General features: G+C 45.8%; 1 long non-coding RNA gene across 2 annotated transcripts in view; it reads left to right on the top strand.

Moving 5' to 3' along the window:
- The window catches only part of LOC140392086 (uncharacterized), a 72,240-nt gene that overhangs the window by 34,929 nt on the left and 21,234 nt on the right, over nt 1-16,077 (top strand). The window contains exons 1-2 of one of the 2 annotated variants that reach the window (XR_011935243.1): nt 9,814-10,228; nt 11,177-11,298. This is a non-coding gene — a long non-coding RNA (uncharacterized lncRNA). Of the gene's footprint in view, nt 1-9,813; nt 10,229-11,176; nt 11,299-16,077 lie in introns of those variants that run through there. The other variant, XR_011935244.1, reaches the window with a different exon arrangement.

Genomic DNA, 16,077 nt, shown 5'->3' with positions numbered 1-16,077 from the left:
TCTATCTCAGTCCTATATGGCCTCATTCTCTCATCCGATCCCTCCCCACTGGACGGGGCGAGGGCAAAATGGGAGAAAGAACTGGGCCAAATACTCACTAGCCAGGCTTGGAGAGAGGCCCACATCCCGGTTGAGCCTATTTCAGTTCAAGGTGCTACATAGGACACACTTGACCAAGGCAAGGAGGAGTGGTTTTTTTTCGAATGTTGGGAACAGATGTGGCCGCTGTTCGCTTGCCCCTGGACCAATGTTTTGGTCCTGCCCCAGACGCGTGAGCTTCTGCAATTTCTTTTTGGCACCATGTCTGAGATTCTCCATTTGGAATTACTCCCATGTCAGCTGATGGGCACATTTGGGGTTTCAGACACACCGGCAGTTCGCCCTGGGTAGAGGCGGATGTTATCGCCTTCGCCTCAATGATAGCCGGAGGCGGATACTGCTCGGTTGGAGATCTCACACTGCATCTCGTGCCTCTGACTGGTTAGGAGACTTGATGTCCTTCTTGCATTTAAAGAAAATTAAATTCCCCATCAGGGGTTCAGTGGCTAGAGTCTACCTGAGTTGGCAACTGTTTATTTCCTTTTTCAACGATCTAGGCACCATCAACTGTTCGGGATTTTAGATAGGTTATAGAATTTAAGTTAGTTACTTTTTCTTTGTTTCATTTGTACTATTTGCATTCTTGTGTTTTTGTTGGTTGTTTATTAATATGTAAAACGTTAATAAACATACTTCCCAAAAAAACATTCCGAGACGTCTGCATTCCTGCGATCTGGGCCTTGGGTGCATCACTGGCATCAAATATTTGGATTTGGATTTGTTTATTGTCATGTGTACCCATGTACAGTGAAAAGTATTGTTCTGCGTGCAGCTCAGATAGATTATTCGTAAATGAAAAGAAAATACATAGGGCAAACATAAAATACACAATGTACATAAAATACACAATGTACATAAATACACAATATAAATACATAGACACAGGCAGCAGGTGAAGCATACAGGAGAGAAGATGTGTGAAGAGATCAGTTCAATCCATAAGAGGGTCGTTTAGGCGTCTGGTAACAGCAGAGAAGAAGCTGTTTTTGAGTCTGTTTGTGCGTGTTCTCAGACGTTCCTATCTCCTGCCAGATGGAAGAAGTTGGAAGAGAGAATAAGCCGGGTGGGAGGGGTCTTTGATTATGCTGCCTGCTTTCCCAAGGCAGCAAGAGGTGTAAACAGGGTCAATGGATGGGGGTTTGTGTGATGGGCTGGGCGGTGTTCAATTGTTCCACCATTGGTGGTTTTACCTTCAGCTGCGGACGAACTAAATGCTGGAATTCCTGGTCCTTCTACAGGTGCCTCATTCTGCCTGCTTCAAACCTCTCTCTTTCGCCAAGTTTATGACCACCTGTCCTAAAATGCCCTTACGGAGTTTGTCAAAGCTTTGTTTGATGCCGTTGCCTGTGAAGTGCCTGGGACATTTTTGCTACATTAAGGGTGCTATGCAAATGTAAGTTTTTATCGTTGCCAATTTTCCTCCCCACATAAACTGAAAGAAAACTATAGCATTTTTATTCTTCATTAGCTTCATCGTTCAGACAATCCAACTGTAGTCACATTGTCCCAGATAACCTTTTCCAATGTCATTAGTTTGCATGAGATATTAGATGAAGGAAATGTCACCCAGGATGAAAGTTCTAGGATGTGAAATATTGTCCTCCACAGAAGAGGGCAGCAACGGTAGCATTGTGGATAGCACAATTGCTTCACAGCTCCAGGGTCCCAGGTTCGATTCCGGCTTGGGTCACTGTCTGTGCGGAGTCTGCACGTTCTCCCCGTGTGTGCGTGGGTTTCCTCCGGGTGCTCCGGTTTCCTCCCACAGTCCAAAGATGTGCAGGTTAGGTGGATTGGCCATGATAAATTGCCCTTAGTGTCCAAAATTGCCCTTAGCGTTGGACTGGGTTATGGGGATAGGGTGGAGGTGTTGACCTTGGGTTGGGTGCTCTTTCCAAGAGCCGGTGCAGACTCGATGGGCCGAATGGCCTCCTTCTGCACTGTAAAAAATTCTATGAAGTAAAGTGACAGGATTTATTTTCGATAAAAACTCCCAAATTGGACAGTTTCCAAGTGCACACATTTCACTAGCCATTGCAGAGATTATGATGCAAATCTTGAAAGCACTCATATTATATTCCGCTCTGCTATTCTAATGGCAGTATTGAAAATAAACAGGCTAATTCTCCACTAAAATAGCAGCGAGGGAGTTGACAAGAGAATGGTAAACAGCAACCGCTACAATCCAGTTTCTGCACTGTGTCCCAAACTGCAGTTGTTTTTTGTAAATAGAACATAGAACATAGAATATAGCACATTTGACTGATTTTGAAAGAAAAGATCAGTCTTGCATTTATAGAAAATCTTTCACAACCTCGGGTTGATGTCCCAAGTGGTTTCACAACCATTGAAGGCAACGCCGTAATGCAGTAAAAGCAGCAGCCAATTTGCGCACAGCAAGATCACACAAAGACCAATCAATAAATTATGAATTAGTCTTCATTTTCGGTGCTCATAGAGGATTAAACATCGGACCACACAGTCATACAACTAGGTGTCAAGAAGATGGTGCAAGAGGCTACTTCAGTGGTGCAATCATTAAACTTAAACTTAACGTGGGCAACTTGCATGGAACGTACACTTTAGTTTGCAACTTCATGCCTTTCCTATTTTAGTAACCTCCTCCAGCCTGACAACCTCTGAGATCTCTGCGCTCCCATGCTGACCTTTTGTACTCCGTTGAATTTTTATGTTTGACTATTTGCTCTTGAGTTTCCAGCTGCCTTGGCCCAATCTCCCTTTCTGTGATGCTGCTTGAAATGTAATATGACCAACTTTGTGGCCGCCAGTCCTAAGATCTTCTTATGTTGGTTATGGTCCTCTAAAGTGCAATGGAGTAGGTTACGACAGCTGAGGCAATATATACATGCATGTTGTTAGTGCTATAATTGGCCACCCAATGTCCCCCGTGCCAACACCATCCCCCCCCCCCCACCCCCCCCCCCGTCATTGCAATGTATTTATAACAACTAGCTAACATGGTCTGTTGCCATAGTAGTTGGTACTCCCAATGTTGGGAGTCATTGGGTGGGATTTAATGGCAGCACTGCAAAGCCCATCCACCCACTGGAGAACCTGCGGCAAGCCCACCACAGCCATTAGGAGGTGGCAGTGTACTGGTATTGTCACTGGGCTAGTAATCCAGAGATCCAGGGTTATGCTCTGGGGACCCGGGTTTGAATCCCATCACGGCATGAGAATTCAATAGAATCTGCAAATAGGTTTAACCATGGCATCTAAATGGAGCAGACCAGTTGGCAAAACAGACATTCAAGAGCTTGGAGATCCCATCAAACAGGGGCATCTCAATCAGTGATTGATTGACAGCTCAGGAGGCTGGACCTTCTCTCCAACATCGTTTTAATGGAAGATCCAGAGGATGTTTTGCTCTGAGAGACACCAGACTAGGTAGGCACAACCTTGTAATTAAAGAACTAGAACCAGTAATTTTTGGATTAGCTGGTTTGAATGTGCTTTTTCTTCAAAGCATGAGCAACATTTTGTGTTTTCGTCGTTGCTTAGAACCCAGAGCAACAGAAACATATCTCATTGTGAAAACTGCTCAGCTCATTTGCTTATTTGATGTGAAATAAATCAGCTTTGTTGGTTTTTCAATTGTGTCGCACCTCATTAGAGTGCTCCGCAGTCCAACATCCGGGGATTAGAGTGGGTGAAGACAAAATGTTCTGAAAATCTTTTGTGACATGAAATCATGTACACATCATAACGCAAAGTGACAATGTTACAGCAGCACGAGGGATCGGAGGATTATAGCGTTTTTCATGATCTGAAGTGGAATGCAAATACTTCTTTGCCATTTCAAACTGCTGGAATTAAATGACATCAGGTGGGTGGAAACACTAGCATTCCTTCGGTTAGCATCAGGGCCAAAGTGACCTCAGCGTTTCAGCATTCAATGCAGTGATTGAATGCAATATAGACTGAAGCCGATACTAACATCAGAACACGACCTTTTGGGATCCTGTCCATGTGAATTGAAGAAAGGGACTATGGAGAGGGGGGAGCAGAGGTCAGTAAAACATTGCAAAGTGCCAAATTCCATGAATGAAAAGTCAGAATCCTGTTAACAGGTTACCAACCACGACCTTCTAGAAATACAAGAGAAGGTACACAGGATTTATGAGCAGGGGTTTGGCCATTCGAGCCTGCTCCCCCATTTGATAAGATCATGGCGGATCTGATTGCTATCTGAACTCCACTTTCCTGCCTGCCCCCATAAGCAATGTCTCCCTTCCCTGTCAAAAATTTATTTATCTCAACATTGAATAAATTCAATGACCCAGACTCCACTGCTTTCCTGGGAAGAGAAGAAAAACTCTCCTCGTGTTTGATGATTACCCATTTAAGGGCAACACAGCAGAGTAAAGGTCACCTGGCCTGAGTGACTAAACAGGACTCACCCCATATTGAGAGGCTCCTGGGCAGAGGTGTTATGGGAGCAAGCTACAGCCATGAGGCTGCTGGTTTCATATTAATAAATAACCTTTGCGTTCATTAATGAAGTCTGTGACAGTGCATCTTTACAACTGGTGACAAAGATAAATTATCCTGACACTGCCTCTGGCCCAGCATCTGTAAGTATCCTGATTTAATCAAAGTTTTAAAGAAAAAGTACTCACCAGAATGCCTCTTGGCAAATAGATCCAATTGACTGCTACACGGAGGACTGCACACAATACACCGAGCCTTGGTTATTATTTCCAAGCAAACAAAATAGGAGAGGAGGTGAAATGCAAAGCAATTCTCCTAAATGTTCGAGGAACTCAGACATTCCGGCTTGGGTCGCTGTCTGTGCGGAGTCTGCACACCCTCCCCGTGTGTGCATGGGTTTCCTCCGGGTGCTCAGGTTTCCTCCCACAGTCCAAAGATGTGCAGGTTAGGTGGATTGGCCGTGATAAATTGCCCTTAGTGTCCAAAATTGCTCTTAGTGTTGGGTGGGGCTGTTGGGTTATGGGGATAGGGTGGAGGTGTTGACCTTGGGTGGGGTGCTCTTATCAAGAGCTGGTGCAGACTTGATGGGCCGAATGGCCTCCTTCTGCACTGTAAATTATATTTAACCTTATTCACAGTCATACTACCACAGTCGCACCGGTCTCCAAATCACTTATTGAGCTTGTGGATTTAGTGAAGGCTCAAGTACAATTTCAAGCCATCAATCATAGTCCAGAGATTCAACTTTAATCCAAGGTTGAGAGCCTCAGGCAAATTGATCTTGACTTACATTGCCAAGCTGAAGCAATTATCGCAGTATTGTGATTATTGAGCCGCCCTAAACGACATGTTACGGTACAGATTAGTCTGTGGCGTGAACAACTATGTTATTCAACGCAAATTGCATGCAGAGGTCGACATAAATTTTAACGAACTTGGAAAGCACTGAAAAAGGTCCACACGAGCTGCAGATTGCACAAAATGGTGCCATTCGCCAATGAGGGTAGGAACTTGCAGCCTGACATGGCACCAAACTGCAGGAGCAGCTACGAGGCAGATAACAATTTCATCCACCAATGAAGGGACAGACCAGACTAGTGTCATGGGAATGTGCCTTTAAGAAATGGGTGTTTATCAAATAGCTGCAGTGATGTCATTGTGTGGGTGCAGCTGGGTTGTGTCTCTGGCTTTTACTTTCGTTTTGAGCTGGAAGCTGTTTGTGGCTCAGTGTTTTACTTTTGTTTTAGGCTGTTGAAAGCTGAATTCAGACAAGGAAGGTTCATTTTGTCTCTCTCTCTGTATGCTAAAAGGTGCCCAGATCACTTGATAATTTAAAAGTGATACAAAGAACAAAGAAATGTACAGCACAGGAACAGGCCCTTCGGCCCTCCAAGCCCGTGCCGACCATGCTGCCCGACTAAACTACAATCTTCTACACTTCCTGGGTCCGTATCCCTCTATTCCCATCCTATTCATGTATTTGTCAAGATGCCCCTTAAATGTCACTATCGTCCCTGCTTCCACCACCTCCTCCGGTAGCGAGTTCCAGGCACCCACTACCCTCAGTGTAAAAAAACTTGCCTCGTACATCTCCTCTAAACCTTGCCCCTCTCACCTTAAACCTATGCCCCCTAGTAATTGACCCCTCTACCCCGGGGAAAAGCCTCTGACTATCCACTCTGTCTATGCCCCTCATAATTTTGTAGACCTCTATCAGGTCGCCCCTCAACCTCCTTCGTTCCAGTGAGAACAAACCGAGTTTATTCAATCGCTCCTCATAGCTTATGCCCTCCATACCAGGCAACATTCTGGTAAATCTCTTCTGCACCCTCTCCAAAGCTTCCACGTCCTTGCTATAATGAGGTGACCAGAACTGTACGCAATACTCCATGAGCGACCTTGTCAAAGACCTTACTGAAGTCCATATAGACAACATTCACTGCCCTACCTGCATCAATCAACTTTGTGACCGCTTCGAAAAACTCTATCAAGTGAGTGAGACACGACCTCTCCTTCACAAAACCATGCTTCCTCTCACGAATACGTCCATTTGCTTCCAAATGGGAGTAGATCCTGTCTCGAAGAATTCTCTCCAGTAATTTCCCTACCACTGAAGTAAGGCTCACCGGCCTGAAGTTCCCTGGATTATCCTTGCTACCCTTCTTAAACAGAGGAACAACATTGGCTATTCACCAGTCCTCCGGGACATCGCCTGAAGACAGTGAGGATCCAAAGATTTCTGTCAAGGCCTCAGCAATTTCCTCTCCAGCCTCCTTCAGTATTCTGGGGTAGATCCCATCAGGCCCTGGGGACTTATCTACCTTAATATTTTTTAAGAAACCCAACACCTCGTCTTTTTGGATCTCAATGTGACCCAGGCTATCTACACACCCTTCTCCAGTCTCAACATCTACCAATTTCTTCTCTTTGGTGAATACTGATGCAAAGTATTCATTTAGTACCTCGCCCATTTCCTCTGGCTCCACACATAGATTCCCTTGCCTATCCTTCAGTGGGCCAACCCTTTCCCTGGCTACCCTCTTACTTTTTATGTACGTGTAAAAAGCCTTGGGATTTTCCTTAACCCTATTTGCCAATGACTTTTCATGACCCCTTCTAGCCCTCCTGACTCCTTGCTTAAGTTCCTTCCTACTTTCCTTATATTCCCCACAGGCTTTGTCTGTTCCCAGCCTTTTAGCCCTGACAAATGCCTCCTTTTTCTTTTTGACGAGGCCTACAATATCTCTCGTTATCCAAGGTTCCCGAAAATTGCCGTATTTATCCTTCTTCCTCACAGGAACATGCCGGTCCTGAATTCTTTTCAACTGACACTTGAAAGCCTCCCACATGTCAGATGTTGATTTGCCCTCAAACATCCGCCCCAAATCTATGTTCTTCAGTTCCCGCCTAATATTATTATAATTAGCCTTCCCCCACTTTAGCACATTCATCCTAGGACCACTCTTATCCTTGTCCACTAGCACTTTAAAACTTACTGAATTGTGGTCACTGTTCCCGAAATGCTCCCCTACTGAAACTTCTACCACCTGGCCGGGCTCATTCCCCAATACCAGGTCCAGTACCGCCCCTTCCCTAGTTGGACTGTCTACATATTGTTTTAAGAAGCCCCCCTGGATGCTCCTTACAAACTCCGCCCCGTCTAAGCCCCTGGCACTAAGTGAGTCCCAGTCAATATTGGGGAAGTTGAAGTCTCCCATCACCACAACCCTGTTGTTTTTACTCTTTTCCAAAATCTGTCTACCTATCTGCTCCTCTATCTCCCGCTGGCTGTTGGGAGGCCTGTAGTAAACCCCCAACATTGTGACTGCACCCTTCTTATTCCTGATCTCTACCCTCTGAGGTGTCCTCCCGCAGTACAGCTGTGATATTCTCCCTAACCAGTAGCGCAACTCCGCCACCCCTTTTACAGCCCCCTCTATCCCGCCTGAAACATCTAAATCCTGGAACGTTTCGCTGCCAATCCTGCCCTTCCCTCAACCAGGTCTCTGTAATGGCAACAACATCATAGTTCCAAGTACTAATCCAAGCTCTAAGTTCATCTGCCTTACCCGTAATACTTTTTGCATTAAAACAAATGCACTTCAGGCCACCAGACCCGCTGTGTTCAGCAACTTCTCCCTGTCTGCTCTGCCTCAGAGCCCCACTGTCCCTATTCCCTAGTTCTCCCTCAATGCTCTCACCTTCTGACCTATTGCTCCCGTGCCCACCCCCCTGCCATACTAGTTTAAACCCTCCCATGTGACACTAGCAAACCTCGCGGCCAGGATATTTATGCCTCTCCAGTTTAGATGCAACCCGTCCTTATATAGGTCACACCTGCCCCGGAAAAGCTCCCAGTGGTCCAGATAACGGAATCCCTCCCTCCTACACCAGCTGTTTAGCGTCGTGTTTAGCTGCTCTATCTTCCTATTTCTAGCCTCACTGGCACGTGGCACAGGGAGTAATCCCGAGATTACAACCCTAGAGGTCCTGTCTTTTAACTTTCTGCCTAGCTCCCTGAACTCCTGCTGCAGGACCTCATGCCCCTTCCCGCCTATGTCGTTAGTACCAATATGTACAATGACCTCTGCCTATTTGCCCTCCCCCTTCAGTATGCCCTCTATCCGTTCGGAGACCTCCTGGACCCTGGCACCAGGGAGGCAACATACCATCCTGGAGTCTCTTTCACGTCCACAGAAGCACCTATCTGTGCCGCTGACTATAGAGTCCCCTATTACTATTGCTCTTCTGCGCTTTGACCCTCCCTTCTGAACATCAGAGCCAGCCATGGTGCCACTGCTCTGGCTGCTGCTGTTTTCCCCGATAAACTATCCCCCCCGACAGTATCCAAAGGGGTATATCTGTTCAAGAGGGGGACAACCACAGGGGATTCCCGCACTGACTGCCTGCCCTTTCTGGTGGTCACCCATTTCTCTGCCTGCACCTTGGGTGTGACCACATTTATACAACTGCGATCCATGATGCTTTCCGCCACCTGCATGCTCCTAAGTGCATCCAATTGCTGCTCCAACCGAACCATGCGGTCTGTGAGGAGCTCCAGTTGGGTGCACGTTCAGCAGATGAAGCCATCCGGGACGCTGGAAGCCTCCCGGACCTGCCACATGTCACAGTCAGAGCACTGCACCCCTCTAACTGACATTGTGTCAATTAATTAAAATTAAAAGTTTTTTTTTTTAAATGTTTTTATTTTTTTTTAAAGTTACTGTTAACTATCTGTTTCCTAGCACTAGATTTCTAATATAAATGCGAAAGCTAAATATAGTACTCTCCAATCTCTGGCTTAGATACCCCTCTAAATTATAATTAAGTAATTATGTTTAATTAGTTACCAATGCTTAATTTTTTAAATTTAGTGTAGATTCCCAACCAGCCACTCAGGTCACAGCTTTTCTGTGATGTCACTTCAGTTTCCCCCGACACACACAATTTGAAAAAGGTATAAAAGTAAAAATGAGTAAAAATCACTTACTTACCTTCTGAGTGTCTTAGATGTTCTCAGGTTCTCTCCCTGACAGACGCTGCTCCTCCTCCTCCGAACCTGTCTTGTGTAAAGAATTGATACCTACTGCTTTGTTAAAAAGGGGGTTTGGCTTATGGATGTTGTTCGGAAAGTTATTAAGGGTTACATATAGAGTACTGTATCTGTTGGGGTGGGGGGGTAGTTGTGTTGGTAGTTGCTAAAATGTTTACTGTGTGTTTATAAAATGTTAACTGAATTCATCGACTAAACATTGTTTTGTTTAAAAATACTTAAGGTCTCTGTTGCATAACACCTGGAAAGTAGGCCTTGTGCTCTTCATAACCAAAATCTATTAAACGTTGTAGATCAGGTAAACTCCATGATATACTTTGGAGTTTTCCACACCATGGCCCATAACAAATGGCAATCAGTCAGCAATGCTGAAGATGGAAAGTTACCGCTGTGGAGATAACCATACTCCTGAATCATGTTGGTTTAAGCAGACTGAGTGTTTTCTTTTGTCACATAGGAGGACATTTGATAAAGCAGTGCAGAGCTACGTCAAGATTGCCAAGTAATCGATCAACCAAGATGTTACAAGTATACAATGTGGAAGAGCTTAGCACCAGTGATTGTGGTATTCATTTGCTGTTTAATCTAAAAACAGGCAAGGTCAACTCTATTACAGTAATGCTTCAGGTAAATGGGAAGCCTCTTCAGATGGGAGTGGATAGAGGCACATCAGCCACTGTGGTGGGTGTGGATACATTTCAGTATCTAAGACAGGGCATCCAACTATTGAACAGGAAGAGCATTTCTGCCAAGTTGAAGACTTATACGCGAGAAGCAAGAAAAATATAAGGCAACACAATGGTACCTGTAAGGTATGGACAATAGTCTGTCCATAATAGTAACGGGTGAGGGACCAAGCCTACTTGGCTGTGATTAGCTTAAAGAAAGGATAATAATTAGGGCTGGTTTAGCTCAGTGGGCTAGACAGCTGTTTGTAATGCAGAACAAAGCCAGCAGTGCGGGTTCAATTCCCATACCAGCTTACCCAAACAAGCGCCGGAATGTGGCGACTAGGGACTTTTCACAGTAACTTCATACTTGTGACAATAAAAGATTATTATTATTAATAGCTTATTGTCACAAGTAGGCTTCAATGAAATTACTGTGAAAAGCCCCTAGTCGCCACATTCCGGCGCCTGTTTGGGGAGACCGGTACGGGAATTGAACCCGCGCTGCTGGCATTGTTCTGCAATACAAGCCAGCTGTTTAGCCCACTGTGCCAAACCAGCCACTGGTTTACCAATTGTAAAAGCATTTTGTCTCTCACTTTGGACAGAAGTGGATCTCGATTGGTCCAGTTCATGATCTGCTTTGCCGAGACTGGCGATGAGTCTAAAAAGTTAAGGCCATGATGATGTGTTCTGGTACTGGAGTACAGGTGGTACTTTCTTGCAAGAGTAAGAGCACCTGCATTCACCATGTGTATTCCAGGTTCCTGCTTTAAAGTGCATTCCAGAGTTAACACCTATTGCAAGAGCAAGAGCAGTTTGTGGTCAGAAACAATGCTACATTCAATATATTTATAGTCTTTGGATTGCAGACATCAACAAACAAGCTCAGTGTTTCTTCCTGCAGCTCACAGCAAGACACACTACCAGATGACTTCTCAAACTGAAACTCAAAAAAGCAGAAGTGAGCTCAGCTCCCCCCACCCTCTGACATCACTGCAGTAATATGATCAGCTCCATTTCTTAAAGGTACATTGCTTAAACATCCATTTCTTAAAGCTACTCTCACATGACAACGTTAACGGGTGAGGGAAGAGAAGGTATGTGGAGGTGGATTTGTGATAGGGCCCAGGGCAATGGGGAGGGGGGGGGGGGGAGGTTCAAGGGGACAGGATCGGTGATATCACATGGGTCGATGGTGAGGGGGGTAAAACATGATGAAGCAAGTTTGAAAGGTGACACACACCATTTTTCCCAAACTGACCTTGACCACACAGTTAGTCAGTCAGTGAGATCCTTAGAGGTGGAAGGGGGGGGGGGGGGGTCTTTTGAGGTGGGTGGAGTTCAAGGTCAGCAATCTGACAGTCTGAAGGGAGACCCTAATGATTGAGGCAACTGGATGTCAAAGATCCTCATTTGCATTCTCCGCTTTCCGGTGAAGCTCACACTACTCCCACTAGGTTGCTTCTGGACTCATGGCTCTCATAACAGAGACGCCAGCCAGGTGAGCACCTGCCATACAATCTGTGCTGTTTGCCATCGACAGCAGTCAGAGGCAGGAATGAAGGGAGGTGTACATCTCCACAGACACGGGTTTTTTAAAAATAAATTTAGAGTACCCAATTGTTTTTTTCCAATGAAGGGGCAATTTAGTGTGGCCAATCTATCAAACATCTTTGGGTTGTGGGGGTAAAACCCATGCAGATACGGAGAGAATGTGCAAACTCCACACAGACAGTGACCCGGGGTCGGGATTGAACCTGGGTCCTCAGTGCCGTAAGCAGCAGTGCTAACCACTGGGCCACCGTGCCGCCCCTCTCCTCGGACCCAGTTGGCGAAGGACAGCCAATTTAAGATGACAGACCTCTATCCTCCCTCTGGAACGGTTATGGCTGACAAGGGATTATGTGGTTAGACTTTCTAAGCGGCCACGGCAATGGTCTGTCTACAGAAGAGGACAGTGGAGACAAGTGGAAAAATGTCCATGTGAGTCTTTTTGCAGATTGCTGTCCAACCAGTGTGGTGAGAGCTATGTATGTATTTATACATGAACATGGAAGGGCAGCACAGTGATGCAGTGGTTAGCACTGCTGCCTCATGGTGCCCAGGACCCGAGTCACTGGCTGTGCGGAGTTTGCACATTCTCCCGTTCTGTGTGAGTCTCCGCCCCACAACCCAAAGATGTGCCGGGTAGGTGGATTGGCCACGCTAAATTGTCCCTCAATTGGATACTCTAAATTTATATATGTATATATATATATGAACAAGGGAGACACCCATCTCCAGGTTGTACTTTAGCTGGAGGGGGTGGGGTGCTATGTCTAGATGAAAGTCAGGTGAAGAGCTGAGCACTTGGCTGCTGGCTTCGAGAAGGAGGGAAATCTGTAAAGGACAGGCTCACTTAATGTACCACTTCAATTTCTTCACACATCCACTGTAGCAGGCTGCTTAGGCAATGGCTCTCATCCATATGGAGGAAAGCGAGGGCCCATCACAGGTTGGCACAGAGCCATGGGCAACAAGGATCTGAGCAGCAATAGGCAGAGGGGTCTCTTTAAAGGGGAAGAGGCTGACAGACAACTACAATGGCGACCACGGGAGTAATATAAGGGCTCCCATCTAGAGAGAAGCGCAAGGCACCCCGTAATGTGGTTGCTCACACAAGCGAGCTTTTCCAGCACGAGCTCCCAGTGGCAATGAAGAGCTCCTGGCCCGCAATTTGTGAATGCCTGCCTGGGTGGCCTTTAAGTGTGCCGCCAAGACCTTGCTGCCCAACTTGCCTCTAGATTTACGGAGGTCTGAAAAGCCAGAGGATCACGTGTTCACTCACCCAACAGGAATCACGGCAACTTCAAGCCATTCAGCCCATCCAGGTCGCACTGACTCTTTGAGAGAGCACCCCATAGTATTCCACACATTCATATACAATCAAGCTTTGTCTCACCTAGTTTGAATCATTCATTCCTTTAGCATTGATTGAAAATTTGTCTTACGAGGAAAGGTTGGGGCAGTTTGGTCCAATTACTTATTATTGGGGGGAGGTTGATCTTATTGAACTGTAAGATTGAGGGGGAGGGGGGGGAAACTTGACAGGGTGGATGTTGAGAGGCTCTTGCCTCTCTGAGGGGGATTGGGAACGAGGGGCAACAATAATGGAAGGGCTTCTTCTCTCTGAAACTTCTGTTCCCAGACAGCAGTGGAGCAGTCATTGAATACGTAGTGAAGACCAAATTAGACAGGTTTTTAATTGACAAGGGAGTCAGTAGTTATGAGGGGAGAGGAGAGAAGGTGAGGGGAGTGGGAGGAGCCAGGAAAGTAGAGTTGAGGCAACAATCAGATCAGCCATTATCTCATCAAATGGCACAAGCAACTTCAAGGGACCAAATGGCGAACGGCCACTCCAATTTCCGATCGGGGGCCAGGCCACCGCCCCCAGGGTCAGATCGGACCCTCCCAGGACGGCCCCCGCACACTTACCTGCCAGGTCCCGCCGTGTGTGAGGTAATTCACACCGGCGGGACTGGGCAAAACTTGTCGGCAACTCGGGGGCCCGGAGAATCGCCGAGGCGGGGGGGGGGGGGGGGGGGGGCTGTCAATTGCCCCAGACCGGCGTGGCAGGAATCCTGCTGCCACCCGAAAAATGGCGCCGGAGAATAGGGAAGCTGGTGTTGGTGCGGGATTCGCGCCTCGCCCCCTGGGGATTCTCCGACCCGGCGCAGGGTCGGAGAATCCCGGCCCAGGTCTGTACCGCCCAAAGATCTGATTGTGGCGCATGTAAGTTATGCAGCTCCCTGAACAGATGGAGGGCAACACAAAACCTCCATAAAATCTTTCAGACCATTCAAAGGAATGTGGTGTGACTGAAGCTTGGGTTTTATTCCCTTAAAACAGCAGACTCCAATTTGAAATAGTGGACATTATTAATGGATTGGAAGGCAAGATAAAAGGGGCACTCTTGGGATAGGAACATAGTGTAGGTCATTTAGTCTGAAGCCTTCTCTGCCATTCAACTAGCTCATGGATGATCATCTACATCGACGCCACGTTCCTGTACTATCTCCTTCATTCTTCAATTTCATTAGTATCGAGATATCGATTTGTGTCTTGGAACATACTCAGGCTGGAATTCTCTACCCCAGAGGGTGGTGGAAGCTCAATGATTCACCACTCCCCAGTGAAGAAACTCTTTGTCATCTCAGTTCCAGGCGGCTTACCCTTGTTCTGAACAGTCTCCTTGACTGTGAACGCCCCCCCCCCCCCCCCCCCCCCCCCGGAAACATTCTTTTTGCATCTACCCTGTCTAGTTCATAAATAATGTTGGCATCTCTCAGTGTGACCACCCCTTGTTCTTCTTAACACTAGAGGATTCTGGCCCAGCTGTCTAAATCTCTCCTCATAGGGCATTCCCACCATCCCAGAGATTAGTTTGATGAACCTCCACTGCATTCCCTTTATAGCAAACGTGTGTAAGGGAACCAAAACTGTTGTTAGAAACAAAGATCGTTTTATGGGATTTAGATTCAGTTACTTAGGTGGGTTTAATTTAATGTTTGTGTGCCTGGAAGAGACCCATACCTAGATTCATGCTGGACAGTGTTTGCATGTGTGGGGGTTGGTTTCAATTCCAACTGGGATTCAATTGTGCTTTTGGAGGGCTAGTGTGAACAATAGGTAACCAAAAGGCTTTGCTTAACAGGAGCCCACCTCCAAGAGAAATAGGGCTTTCCTTTATTCTTAGTTTTTTTTTTTTAAACTGGAAGTCCGAGCAGTTGCAGATAAAAAGCTGGAGAAGGAATATCTCTCAGCTCTGCTCAAAGCAGGAAAGTTGTACAATGGAGTAATGTGCAAAAAAGCAAGCTCCAGGCAAACTGAAGGACGGTTGGTTCTAGAAACCTGGAAACAGAACAGGATAGGCAACACAAAGCCTGTTTCTAAAGTAATCCTGAAGTTTGGAATGTTATACTACGGTTTGTTAAACAAATTTTGAAGTAATTGGGAAGACGGTATTGGATGGATAGTTGTGGGAGCAGTGGAAGTCAGCAGAGACAAAAGAATCCTAAAGTGGTTGGTGTAACATCCTGGACTGGATTCATTGTTAAGTGGTGCGGAAGCTTTGTTTAAAAGTGTCATTTGAAAATCCTGGACTGGAACTTGGAATGCAAATCACTAATGGATTATCAGAGAAGATTTAAAGCATGTTTTCAGAAGTAGTTTGCATAACAATCATCTGGGAGGATTTGAAGGACGAGGCCTCTTTACAGCCTCCTCCCAACTTACATTCCCACTTTGTGTCACCCACAAACTTGTCCAAAACATGGATTTTCCTAGAATAATATCTACTGAGTATTTGAAGCAGAGACTAAATAATTTGGTTCAAACGTAACGTTGTTTAATCACATATTAGAGAAAAGTTAATCATTTGTTTTATTATTAGTTCCATATCCGAACTCTGCAGAACAGTCCCTCCTAATCTAGCGCCTTCTTCAACTCCAAAATCCCCAACTCCACCCAGCAGCTCTCACGGCCAATCACAATGAGTTGAAGGAACAAGCTTCCAATCAAATGGGACGGTTCTATTTTTTAAAAATACATGTCAAATGTGTGTTTTTAAACATGATTTGGTTTCATTTCTTTAAAAGGCGAACGCTGGTACAAAGGTGCTATACCTTTTCTAGTGAAAACCAGGAGGATAGAGAAATATTTCTGCCAAAAAAGGGTTGTGTGGTCTTTGCAGCTTCTGTGATCTTTCTGCATGGGCTTTTCTCAAAGTTCAAGGAGTCATACCAGCTCAAAGGATTTATTTTAATT

Source organism: Scyliorhinus torazame, chromosome 15, assembly GCF_047496885.1.
Source record: "Scyliorhinus torazame isolate Kashiwa2021f chromosome 15, sScyTor2.1, whole genome shotgun sequence".
NCBI classification, from domain to species: Eukaryota; Metazoa; Chordata; class Chondrichthyes; order Carcharhiniformes; family Scyliorhinidae; genus Scyliorhinus; species Scyliorhinus torazame.
The sequence above is the reverse complement of the archived record's forward strand: the minus strand, read 5'-3'. Positions and strand labels throughout refer to the sequence as shown.